We start from the raw sequence: 14,099 nt of genomic DNA on the forward strand, positions 1-14,099 counted from the left end.
TCATGGAGACAGTGCAGGGTCATGAGACAGTGCAGGATCATGGAGACAGAGATGGGTCATGGAGACAGCGCAGGGTCATGGAGACAGTGCAGGATCATGGATACAGTGCAGGATCATGGATACAGTGCAGGGTCATGAGACAGTGCAGGATCATGGAGACAGAGATGGGTCATGGAGACAGCGCAGGGTCATGGAGACAGTGCAGGGCCACGGAGACAGTGCAGGTTCATGGAGACAGTGCAGGGCCATGGAGACAGTGCAGGACAACAGAGACAGTGCAGGGTCATGGAGACAGCGCAGGATCATGGAGACAGTGCAGGACCACGGAAACAGCGCAGGATCATGGAGACAGTGCAGGGTCATGGAGACAGTGCAGGGTCATGGAGACAGTGCAGTGCCACGGAGACAGCGCAGGGTCATGGAGACAGTGCAGGGTCATGGAAACAGTGCAGGATCATGGAGACAGTGCAGGGTCATGGAGACAGCCCAGATTAATTGAGACAGTCCTGGGCCACGGAGACAGTGCAGGTTCATGGAGACAGTGCAGGGTCATGGAGACAGTGCAGGGTTATTGGAGACAGTGCAGGGTCATGGAGACAGTGCAGGGTCATGGAGACAGTGCAGGGCCACTGAGACAGCGCAGGGTCATGGAGAAAGCGCCAGGTCATGGAGACAGTGCAGGGCCACGGAGACAGCGCAGGGTCATGGAGACAGCGCAGGGTCATGGAGACAGTGCAGGGTCATGGAGACAGTGCTGGGTCATGGAGACAGTGCAGGACCACGGAGACAGCGCAGGCTCATGGAGACAGTACAGGATCATGGAGACAGTGCAGTGTCATGGAGACAGTGCAGGGTCATGGAGACAGTGCAGGGCCACGGAGACAGCGCACGGTCATGGAGACAGTGCTGGGCCACGGAGACAGTGCAGGATCATGGAGACAGTGCAGGGTCATGGAGACAGCCCAGATTAATTGAGACAGTCCTGGGCCACGGAGACAGTGCAGGTTCATTGAGACAGTGCAGGGTCATGGAGACAGTGCAGGGTTATTGGAGACAGTGCAGGGTCATGGAGACAGTGCAGGGTCATGGAGACAGTGTAGGGTCATGGAGACAGCGCAGGGTCATGGAGAGAGTGCAGGATCATGGATACAGTGCAGGATCATGGAGACAGCGCAGGGTCATGGAGACAGTGCAGGGTCATGGAGACAGTGCAGGGTCATGGAGACATTGGAGGACGACGGAGACAGTGCTGGGCCATGGAGACAGTGCAGGATCATGGAGACAGTGCAGAATCAAGGAGACAGTGCAGGATCATGGAGACAGTGTAGGGTCATGGAGACAGCGCAGGGTCATGGAGACAGTGCAGGATCATGGATACAGTGCAGGATCATGGAGACAGTGCAGGGTCATGAGACATTGCAGGATCATGGAGACAGAACAGGGTCATGGAGACAGCACAGGGTCATGGAGACAGTGCAGGGTCATGGAGACAGTGTAGGGTCATGGAGACAGCGCAGGGTCATGGCGAGAGTGCAGGATCATGGATACAGTGCAGGATCATGGAGACAGCGCAGGGTCATGGAGACAGTGCAGGGTCATGGAGACAGTGCAGGGTCATGGAGACATTGGAGGACGACGGAGACAGTGCTGGGCCATGGAGACAGTGCAGGATCATGGAGACAGTGCAGAATCAAGGAGACAGTGCAGGATCATGGAGACAGTGTAGGGTCATGGAGACAGCGCAGGGTCATGGAGACAGTGCAGGATCATGGATACAGTGCAGGATCATGGAGACAGTGCAGGGTCATGAGACATTGCAGGATCATGGAGACATTGCAGGGTCATGGAGACAGCGCAGGGTCATGGAGACAGTGCAGGACCACAGAGACAGTGCAGGATCATGGAGACAGTGCAGGGCCACGGATACAGCGCAGGATCATGGAGACAGTGCAGGATCATGGAGACAGTGCAGGGCCACGGAAACAGCGCAGGATCATGGAGACAGCGCAGGGCCATGGAGACAGAGCAGTGTCATGGAGACAGTGCAGTGTCATGGAGACAGTGCAGGATCATGGCGACAGCGCAGGCTCATGGAGACAATGCAGGATCATGGAGACAGCGCAGGGTCATGGAGACAGTGCAGGCTCATGGAGACAGTGCAGGGCCACTGAGACAGCGCAGGGTCATGGAGACAGCGCAGGGTCATGGAGACAGTGCAGGGCCACGGAGACAGAGCAGGGTCATGGAGACAGCGCAGGGTCATGGAGACAGTGCTGGGTCATGGAGACAGTGCAGGATCCTGGCGACAGCGCAGGATCATGGAGACAGTGCAGGACCATGGAAACAGCACAGGATCATGGAGACAGTGCTGTGTCATGGAGACAGTGCAGGGTCATGGAGACAGCGCAGGATCATGGAGACGGTGCAGGGCCACGGAGACAGCGCACGGTCATGGAGACAGTGCTGGGCCACGGAGACAGTGCAGGATCATGGAGACAGCGCAGGGTCATTGTGACAGTGCAGGGTAATGCAGACAGTGCAGGGCCACGGAGACAGCGCAGGGTCATGGAGACAGTGCAGGGTCATGGAGACAGTGCAGGGTCATGGAAACAGTGCAGGACCATGGCGACAGCGCAGGATCATGGAGACAGCGCAGGCTCATGGAGACAGTGCAGGACCACGGAGACAGTGCAGGGTCATGGAGACAGTGCAGGGTCATGGAGACAGTGCAGGGCCACGGAGAAAGCACCGGGTCATGGAGACAGTGCAGGGTCACGGAGAAAGTGCAGGGCCACGGAGACAGCGCAGGTTCATGGAGATAGTGCAGTGTCACGGAGACAGTGCAGGGTCATGGAGACAGTGCAGGGTCATGGAGACAGTGCAGGGCCACAGAGGCACTGCAGGATCATGGAGACAGTGCAGGGTCATGGAGACAGTGCAGGGTCATGGAGACAGCGCAGGGTCATGGAGACAGTGCAGGATCAAGGAGACAGTGCAGGATCATGGAGACAGCGCAGGGTCATGGAGACAGCGCAGGGCCACGGAGACTGTGCAGGACCATGGAGACAGTGCAGGATCATGGAGACAGTGCTGGATCATGGAGACAGTGCAGGATCATGGAGACAGTGCAGGGTTATTGGAGACAGTGCAGGGTCATGGAGACAGTGCAGGGTCATGGAGACAGTGTAGGGTCATGGAGACAGTGCAGGGTCATGGAGACAGTGCAGGGTCATGGAGACATTGGAGGACCCCGGAGACAGTGCTGGGCCATGGAGACAGTGCAGGGTCATGGAGACAGTGCAGGATCAAGGAGACAGCGCAGGGTCATGGAGACAGCGCAGGGCCACGGAGACTGTGCAGGACCATGGAGACAGTGCAGGATCATGGAGACAGTGCAGGATCATGGAGAAAGTGCAGGGTTATTGGAGACAGTGCAGGGTCATGGAGACAGTGCAGGGTCATGGAGATAGTGCAGGATCATGGAGACAGTGTAGGGTCATGGAGACAGCGCAGGGTCATGGAGACAGTGCAGGATCATGGATACAGTGCAGGATCATGGAGACAGTGCAGGGTCATGAGACAGTGCAGGGTCATGGAGACAATTCAGGGTCATGGAGACAGCGCAGGGTTATTGGAGACATTGCAGGGTCATGGAGACAGTGCAGGGTCATGGAGACAGTGCAGGATCATGGAGACAGTGTAGGGTCATGGAGACAGCGCAGGGTCATGGAGACAGTGCAGGATCATGGATACAGTGCAGGATCATGGAGACAGTGCAGGGTCATGAGACAGTGCAGGATCATGGAGACAGAGATGGGTCATGGAGACAGCGCAGTGTCATGGAGACAGTGCAACACCACGGAGACAGCGCAGGATCATGGAGACAATGCAGGGTCATGGAGACAGCGCAGGGTCATGGAGACAGTGCAGGGCCACGGAGACAGTGCAGGGTCATGGAGACAGTGCAGGACAACAGAGACAGCGCAGGGTCATGGAGACAGCGCAGGATCATGGAGACAGTGCAGGACCACGGAAACAGCGCAGGATCATGGAGACAGTGCAGGGTCATGGAGACAGTGCTGGGTCATGGAGACAGTGCAGGACGACAGAGACAGCGCAGGCTCATGGAGACAGTACAGGATCATGGAGACAGTGCAGTGTCATGGAGACAGTGCAGGGTCATGGAGACAGTGCAGGGCCACGGAGACAGGCACGGTCATGGAGACAGTGCTGGGCCACGGAGACAGTGCAGGATCATGGAGACAGTGCAGGGTCATGGAGACAGCCCAGATTAATTGAGACAGTCCTGGGCCACGGAGACAGTGCAGGTTCATGGAGACAGTGCGGGGTCATGGAGACAGTGCAGGGTTATTGGAGACAGTGCAGGGTCATGGAGACAGTGCAGGGTCATGGAGACAGTGTAGGGTCATGGAGACAGCGCAGGGTCATGGAGAGAGTGCAGGATCATGGATGCAGTGCAGGATCATGGAGACAGCGCAGGGTCATGGAGACAGTGCAGGGTCATGGAGACAGTGCAGAGTCATAGAGACAGTGCAGGGTCATGGAGACATTGGAGGACGACGGAGACAGTGCTGGGCCATGGAGACAGTGCAGGATCATGGAGACAGTGCAGAATCAAGGAGACAGTGCAGGATCATGGAGACAGTGTAGGGTCATGGAGACAGCGCAGGGTCATGGAGACAGTGCAGGATCATGGATACAGTGCAGGATCATGGAGACAGTGCAGGGTCATGAGACATTGCAGGATCATGGAGACAGAACAGGGTCATGGAGACAGCGCAGGGTCATGGAGACAGTGCAGGACCACGGAGACAGTGCAGGATCATGGAGACAGTGCAGGGTCATGGAGACAATTCAGAAGCACGGAAACAGCGCAGGATCATGGAGACAGTGCAGGGTCATGGAGACAGTGCAGGGTCATGGAGACAGCGCAGGGTCATGGAGACAGTGCAGGACCACGGAAACAGTGCAGGATCATGGAGACAGTGCAGGGTCATGGAGACAGTGCAGGACCACAGAGACAGTGCAGGATCATGGAGACAGTGCAGGGCCACGGATACAGCGCAGGATCATGGAGACAGTGCAGGATCATGTCGACAGTGCAGGGCCACGGAAACAGCGCAGGATCATGGAGACAGTGCAGGATCATGGAGACAGTGCAGGGTCATGGAGACAGTGCAGGGCCACGGAGACAGCGCAGGGTCATGGAGACAGCGCAGGATCATGGAGACAGTGCAGGGCCACGGAGACAGCGCAGGACCATGGAGACAGCGCAGGGCCATGGAGACAGAGCAGTGTCATGGAGACAGTGCAGTGTCATGGAGACAGTGCAGGATCATGGCGACAGCGCAGGCTCATGGTGACAGTGCAGGATCATGGAGACAGTGCAGGCTCATGGAGACAGTGCAGGGCCACTGAGACAGCGCAGGGTCATGGAGACAGCGCCGGGTCATGGAGACAGTGCACGGCCACGGAGACAGAGCAGGGTCATGGAGACAGCGCAGGGTCATGGAGACAGTGCTGGGTCATGGAGACAGTGCAGGATCCTGGCGACAGCGCAGGATCATGGAGACAGTGCAGGACCATGGAAACAGCACAGGATCATGGAGACGGTGCAGGGCCACGGAGACAGCGCACGGTCATGGAGACAGTGCTGGGCCACGGAGACAGTGCAGGATTATGGAGACAGCGCAGGGTCATTGTGACAGTGCAGATAATGCAGACAGTGCAGGGCCACGGAGACAGCGCAGGGTCATGGAGACAGTGCAGGGTCATGGAGACAGTGCAGGGTCATGGAAACAGTGCAGGACCATGGCGACAGCGCAGGATCATGGAGACAGCGCAGGCTCATGGAGACAGTGCAGGACCACGGAGACAGTGCAGGGTCATGGAGACAGTGCAGGGTCATGGAGACAGTGCAGGGCCACGGAGAAAGCACCGGGTCATGGAGACAGTGCAGGGTCACGGAGAAAGTGCAGGGCCACGGAGACAGCGCAGGTTCATGGAGATAGTGCAGTGTCACGGAGACAGTGCAGGGTCATGGAGACAGTGCAGGGCCACAGAGGCACTGCAGGATCATGGAGACAGTGCAGCGTCATGGAGACAGTGCAGGGTCATGGAGACAGCGCAGGGTCATGGAGACAGTGCAGGATCAAGGAGACAGTGCAGGATCATGGAGACAGCGCAGGGTCATGGAGACAGCGCAGGGCCACGGAGACTGTGCAGGACCATGGAGACAGTGCAGGATCATGGAGACAGTGCTGGATCATGGAGACAGTGCAGGATCATGGAGACAGAGATGGGTCATGGAGACAGCGCAGGGTCATGGAGACAGTGCAGCACCACGGAGACAGCGCAGGATCATGGAGACAGCGCAGGGTCATGGAGACAGCGCAGGGTCATGGAGACAGTGCAGGGCCACGGAGACAGTGCAGGTTCATGGAGACAGTGCAGGACAACAGAGACAGCGCAGGGTCATGGAGACAGCGCAGGATCATGGAGACAGTGCAGGACCACGGAAACAGCGCAGGATCATGGAGACAGTGCAGGGTCATGGAGACAGTGCAGGGTCATGGAGACAGTGCAGTGCCACGGAGACAGCGCAGGGTCATGTAGACAGTGCAGGGTCATGGAAACAGTGCAGGCTCATGGAGACAGTGCAGGGCCACTGAGACAGCGCAGGGTCATGGAGAAAGCGCCAGGTCATGGAGACAGTGCAGGGCCACGGAGACAACGCAGGGTCATGGAGACAGCGCAGGGTCATGGAGACAGTGCAGGGTCATGGAGACAGTGCTGGGTCATGGAGACAGTGCAGGACGACAGAGACAGCGCAGGCTCATGGAGACAGTACAGGATCATGGAGACAGCGCAGGGTCATGGAGACAGCGCAGGGCCACGGAGACTGTGCAGGACCATGGAGACAGTGCAGGATCATGGAGACAGTGCAGGATCATGGAGACAGTGCAGGGTCATGGAGACAGTGCAGGATCAAGGAGACAGCGCAGGGTCATGGAGACAGCGCAGGGCCACGGAGACTGTGCAGGACCATGGAGACAGTGCAGGATCATGGAGACAGTGCAGGATCATGGAGAAAGTGCAGGGTTATTGGAGACAGTGCAGGGTCATGGAGACAGTGCAGGGTCATGGAGATAGTGCAGGATCATGGAGACAGTGTAGGGTCATGGAGACAGCGCAGGGTCATGGAGACAGTGCAGGATCATGGATACAGTGCAGGATCATGGAGACAGTGCAGGGTCATGAGACAGTGCAGGGTCATGGAGACAATTCAGGGTCATGGAGACAGCGCAGGGTTATTGGAGACATTGCAGGGTCATGGAGACAGTGCAGGGTCATGGAGACAGTGCAGGATCATGGAGACAGTGTAGGGTCATGGAGACAGCGCAGGGTCATGGAGACAGTGCAGGATCATGGATACAGTGCAGGATCATGGAGACAGTGCAGGGTCATGAGACAGTGCAGGATCATGGAGACAGAGATGGGTCATGGAGACAGCGCAGTGTCATGGAGACAGTGCAACACCACGGAGACAGCGCAGGATCATGGAGACAATGCAGGGTCATGGAGACAGCGCAGGGTCATGGAGACAGTGCAGGGCCACGGAGACAGTGCAGGGTCATGGAGACAGTGCAGGACAACAGAGACAGCGCAGGGTCATGGAGACAGCGCAGGATCATGGAGACAGTGCAGGACCACGGAAACAGCGCAGGATCATGGAGACAGTGCAGGGTCATGGAGACAGTGCTGGGTCATGGAGACAGTGCAGGACGACAGAGACAGCGCAGGCTCATGGAGACAGTACAGGATCATGGAGACAGTGCAGTGTCATGGAGACAGTGCAGGGTCATGGAGACAGTGCAGGGCCACGGAGACAGGCACGGTCATGGAGACAGTGCTGGGCCACGGAGACAGTGCAGGATCATGGAGACAGTGCAGGGTCATGGAGACAGCCCAGATTAATTGAGACAGTCCTGGGCCACGGAGACAGTGCAGGTTCATGGAGACAGTGCGGGGTCATGGAGACAGTGCAGGGTTATTGGAGACAGTGCAGGGTCATGGAGACAGTGCAGGGTCATGGAGACAGTGTAGGGTCATGGAGACAGCGCAGGGTCATGGAGAGAGTGCAGGATCATGGATGCAGTGCAGGATCATGGAGACAGCGCAGGGTCATGGAGACAGTGCAGGGTCATGGAGACAGTGCAGAGTCATAGAGACAGTGCAGGGTCATGGAGACATTGGAGGACGACGGAGACAGTGCTGGGCCATGGAGACAGTGCAGGATCATGGAGACAGTGCAGAATCAAGGAGACAGTGCAGGATCATGGAGACAGTGTAGGGTCATGGAGACAGCGCAGGGTCATGGAGACAGTGCAGGATCATGGATACAGTGCAGGATCATGGAGACAGTGCAGGGTCATGAGACATTGCAGGATCATGGAGACAGAACAGGGTCATGGAGACAGCGCAGGGTCATGGAGACAGTGCAGGACCACGGAGACAGTGCAGGATCATGGAGACAGTGCAGGGTCATGGAGACAATTCAGAAGCACGGAAACAGCGCAGGATCATGGAGACAGTGCAGGGTCATGGAGACAGTGCAGGGTCATGGAGACAGCGCAGGGTCATGGAGACAGTGCAGGACCACGGAAACAGTGCAGGATCATGGAGACAGTGCAGGGTCATGGAGACAGTGCAGGACCACAGAGACAGTGCAGGATCATGGAGACAGTGCAGGGCCACGGATACAGCGCAGGATCATGGAGACAGTGCAGGATCATGTCGACAGTGCAGGGCCACGGAAACAGCGCAGGATCATGGAGACAGTGCAGGATCATGGAGACAGTGCAGGGTCATGGAGACAGTGCAGGGCCACGGAGACAGCGCAGGGTCATGGAGACAGCGCAGGATCATGGAGACAGTGCAGGGCCACGGAGACAGCGCAGGACCATGGAGACAGCGCAGGGCCATGGAGACAGAGCAGTGTCATGGAGACAGTGCAGTGTCATGGAGACAGTGCAGGATCATGGCGACAGCGCAGGCTCATGGTGACAGTGCAGGATCATGGAGACAGTGCAGGCTCATGGAGACAGTGCAGGGCCACTGAGACAGCGCAGGGTCATGGAGACAGCGCCGGGTCATGGAGACAGTGCACGGCCACGGAGACAGAGCAGGGTCATGGAGACAGCGCAGGGTCATGGAGACAGTGCTGGGTCATGGAGACAGTGCAGGATCCTGGCGACAGCGCAGGATCATGGAGACAGTGCAGGACCATGGAAACAGCACAGGATCATGGAGACGGTGCAGGGCCACGGAGACAGCGCACGGTCATGGAGACAGTGCTGGGCCACGGAGACAGTGCAGGATTATGGAGACAGCGCAGGGTCATTGTGACAGTGCAGATAATGCAGACAGTGCAGGGCCACGGAGACAGCGCAGGGTCATGGAGACAGTGCAGGGTCATGGAGACAGTGCAGGGTCATGGAAACAGTGCAGGACCATGGCGACAGCGCAGGATCATGGAGACAGCGCAGGCTCATGGAGACAGTGCAGGACCACGGAGACAGTGCAGGGTCATGGAGACAGTGCAGGGTCATGGAGACAGTGCAGGGCCACGGAGAAAGCACCGGGTCATGGAGACAGTGCAGGGTCACGGAGAAAGTGCAGGGCCACGGAGACAGCGCAGGTTCATGGAGATAGTGCAGTGTCACGGAGACAGTGCAGGGTCATGGAGACAGTGCAGGGCCACAGAGGCACTGCAGGATCATGGAGACAGTGCAGCGTCATGGAGACAGTGCAGGGTCATGGAGACAGCGCAGGGTCATGGAGACAGTGCAGGATCAAGGAGACAGTGCAGGATCATGGAGACAGCGCAGGGTCATGGAGACAGCGCAGGGCCACGGAGACTGTGCAGGACCATGGAGACAGTGCAGGATCATGGAGACAGTGCTGGATCATGGAGACAGTGCAGGATCATGGAGACAGAGATGGGTCATGGAGACAGCGCAGGGTCATGGAGACAGTGCAGCACCACGGAGACAGCGCAGGATCATGGAGACAGCGCAGGGTCATGGAGACAGCGCAGGGTCATGGAGACAGTGCAGGGCCACGGAGACAGTGCAGGTTCATGGAGACAGTGCAGGACAACAGAGACAGCGCAGGGTCATGGAGACAGCGCAGGATCATGGAGACAGTGCAGGACCACGGAAACAGCGCAGGATCATGGAGACAGTGCAGGGTCATGGAGACAGTGCAGGGTCATGGAGACAGTGCAGTGCCACGGAGACAGCGCAGGGTCATGTAGACAGTGCAGGGTCATGGAAACAGTGCAGGCTCATGGAGACAGTGCAGGGCCACTGAGACAGCGCAGGGTCATGGAGAAAGCGCCAGGTCATGGAGACAGTGCAGGGCCACGGAGACAACGCAGGGTCATGGAGACAGCGCAGGGTCATGGAGACAGTGCAGGGTCATGGAGACAGTGCTGGGTCATGGAGACAGTGCAGGACGACAGAGACAGCGCAGGCTCATGGAGACAGTACAGGATCATGGAGACAGTGCAGTGTCATGGAGACAGTGCAGGGTCATGGAGACAGTGCAGGGCCACGGAGACAGGCACGGTCATGGAGACAGTGCTGGGCCACGGAGACAGTGCAGGATCATGGAGACAGTGCAGGGTCATGGAGACAGTGCAGGGTTATTGGAGACAGTGCAGGGTCATGGAGACAGTGCAGGGTCATGGAGACAGTGTAGGGTCATGGAGACAGCGCAGGGTCATGGAGAGAGTGCAGGATCATGGATGCAGTGCAGGATCATGGAGACAGCGCAGGGTCATGGAGACAGTGCAGGGTCATGGAGACAGTGCAGAGTCATAGAGACAGTGCAGGGTCATGGAGACATTGGAGGACGACGGAGACAGTGCTGGGCCATGGAGACAGTGCAGGATCATGGAGACAGTGCGGAATCAAGGAGACAGTGCAGGATCATGGAGACAGTGTAGGGTCATGGAGACAGCGCAGGGTCATGGAGACAGTGCAGGATCATGGATACAGTGCAGGATCATGGAGACAGTGCAGGGTCATGAGACATTGCAGGATCATGGAGACAGAACAGGGTCATGGAGACAGCGCAGGGTCATGGAGACAGTGCAGGACCACGGAGACAGTGCAGGATCATGGAGACAGTGCAGGGTCATGGAGACAATTCAGAAGCACGGAAACAGCGCAGGATCATGGAGACAGTGCAGGGTCATGGAGACAGTGCAGGGTCATGGAGACAGCGCAGGGTCATGGAGACAGTGCAGGACCACGGAAACAGTGCAGGATCATGGAGACAGTGCAGGGTCATGGAGACAGTGCAGGACCACAGAGACAGTGCAGGATCATGGAGACAGTGCAGGGCCACGGATACAGCGCAGGATCATGGAGACAGTGCAGGATGATGTCGACAGTGCAGGGCCACGGAAACAGCGCAGGATCATGGAGACAGTGCAGGATCATGGAGACAGTGCAGGGTCATGGAGACAGTGCAGGGCCACGGAGACAGCGCAGGGTCATGGAGACAGCGCAGGATCATGGAGACAGTGCAGGGCCACGGAGACAGCGCAGGACCATGGAGACAGCGCAGGGCCATGGAGACAGAGCAGTGTCATGGAGACAGTGCAGTGTCATGGAGACAGTGCAGGATCATGGCGACAGCGCAGGCTCATGGTGACAGTGCAGGATCATGGAGACAGTGCAGGCTCATGGAGACAGTGCAGGGCCACTGAGACAGCGCAGGGTCATGGAGACAGCGCCGGGTCATGGAGACAGTGCACGGCCACGGAGACAGAGCAGGGTCATGGAGACAGCGCAGGGTCATGGAGACAGTGCTGGGTCATGGAGACAGTGCAGGATCCTGGCGACAGCGCAGGATCATGGAGACAGTGCAGGACCATGGAAACAGCACAGGATCATGGAGACGGTGCAGGGCCACGGAGACAGCGCACGGTCATGGAGACAGTGCTGGGCCACGGAGACAGTGCAGGATCATGGAGACAGCGCAGGGTCATTGTGACAGTGCAGATAATGCAGACAGTGCAGGGCCACGGAGACAGCGCAGGGTCATGGAGACAGTGCAGGGTCATGGAGACAGTGCAGGGTCATGGAAACAGTGCAGGACCATGGCGACAGCGCAGGATCATGGAGACAGCGCAGGCTCATGGAGACAGTGCAGGACCACGGAGACAGTGCAGGGTCATGGAGACAGTGCAGGGTCATGGAGACAGTGCAGGGCCACGGAGAAAGCACCGGGTCATGGAGACAGTGCAGGGTCACGGAGAAAGTGCAGGGCCACGGAGACAGCGCAGGTTCATGGAGATAGTGCAGTGTCACGGAGACAGTGCAGGGTCATGGAGACAGTGCAGGGCCACAGAGGCACTGCAGGATCATGGAGACAGTGCAGGGTCATGGAGACAGTGCAGGGTCATGGAGACAGCGCAGGGTCATGGAGACAGTGCAGGATCAAGGAGACAGTGCAGGATCATGGAGACAGCGCAGGGTCATGGAGACAGCGCAGGGCCACGGAGACTGTGCAGGACCATGGAGACAGTGCAGGATCATGGAGACAGTGCTGGATCATGGAGACAGTGCAGGATCATGGAGACAGTGCAGGGTCATGGAGACAGTGCAGGGTTATTGGAGACAGTGCAGGGTCATGGAGACAGTGCAGGGTCATGGAGACAGTGTAGGGTCATGGAGACAGTGCAGGGTCATGGAGACAGTGCAGGGTCATGGAGACATTGGAGGACCCCGGAGACAGTGCTAGGCCATGGAGACAGTGCAGGGTCATGGAGACAGTGCAGGATCAAGGAGACAGCGCAGGGTCGTGGAGACAGTGCAGGGCCACGGAGACTGTGCAGGACCATGGGGACAGTGCAGGATCATGGAGACAGTGCAGGATCATGGAGAAAGTGCAGGGTTATTGGAGACAGTGCAGGGTCATTGAGACAGTGCAGGGTCATGGAGATAGTGCAGGATCATGGAGACAGTGTAGGGTCATGGAGAGAGCGCAGGGTCATGGAGACAGTGCAGGATCATGGATACAGTGCAGGATCATGGAGACAGTGCAGGGTCATGAGACAGTGCAGGGTCATGGAGACAATGCAGGGTCATGGAGACAGCGCAGGGTTATTGGAGACATTGCAGGGTCATGGAGACAGTGCAGGGTCATGGAGACAGTGCAGGATCATGGAGACAGTGTAGGGTCATGGAGACAGCGCAGGGTCATGGAGACAGAGCAGGATCATGGATACAGTGCAGGATCATGGAGACAGTGCAGGGTCATGAGACAGTGCAGGATCATGGAGACAGAGATGGGTCATGGAGACAGCGCAGGGTCATGGAGACAGTGCAGCACCACGGAGACAGCGCAGGATCATGGAGACAATGCAGGGTCATGGAGACAGCGCAGGGTCATGGAGACAGTGCAGGGCCACGGAGACAGTGCAGGTTCATGGAGACAGTGCAGGGCCATGGAGACAGTGCAGGACAACAGAGACAGCGCAGGGTCATGGAGACAGCGCAGGATCATGGAGACAGTGCAGGACCACGGAAACAGCGCAGGATCATGGAGACAGTGCAGGGTCATGGAGACAGTGCAGGGTCATGGAGACAGTGCAGTGCCACGGAGACAGCGCAGGGTCATGGAGACAGTGCAGGGTCATGGAAACAGTGCAGGCTCATGGAGACAGTGCAGGGCCACTGAGACAGCGCAGGGTCATGGCGAAAGCGCCAGGTCATGGAGACAGTGCAGGGCCACGGAGACAACGCAGGGTCATGGAGACAGCGCAGGGTCATGGAGACAGTGCAGGGTCATGGAGACAGTGCTGGGTCATGGAGACAGTGCAGGACCACGGAGACAGCGCAGGCTCATGGAGACAGTACAGGATCATGGAGACAGTGCAGTGTCATGGAGACAGTGCAGGGTCATGGAGACAGTGCAGGGCCACGGAGACAGCGCACGGTCATGGAGACAGTGCTGGGCCACGGAGACAGTGCAGGATCATGGAGACAGTGCAGGGTCATGGA

This window comes from Heterodontus francisci, chromosome 3, assembly GCF_036365525.1.
Source record: "Heterodontus francisci isolate sHetFra1 chromosome 3, sHetFra1.hap1, whole genome shotgun sequence".
NCBI classification, from domain to species: Eukaryota; Metazoa; Chordata; class Chondrichthyes; order Heterodontiformes; family Heterodontidae; genus Heterodontus; species Heterodontus francisci.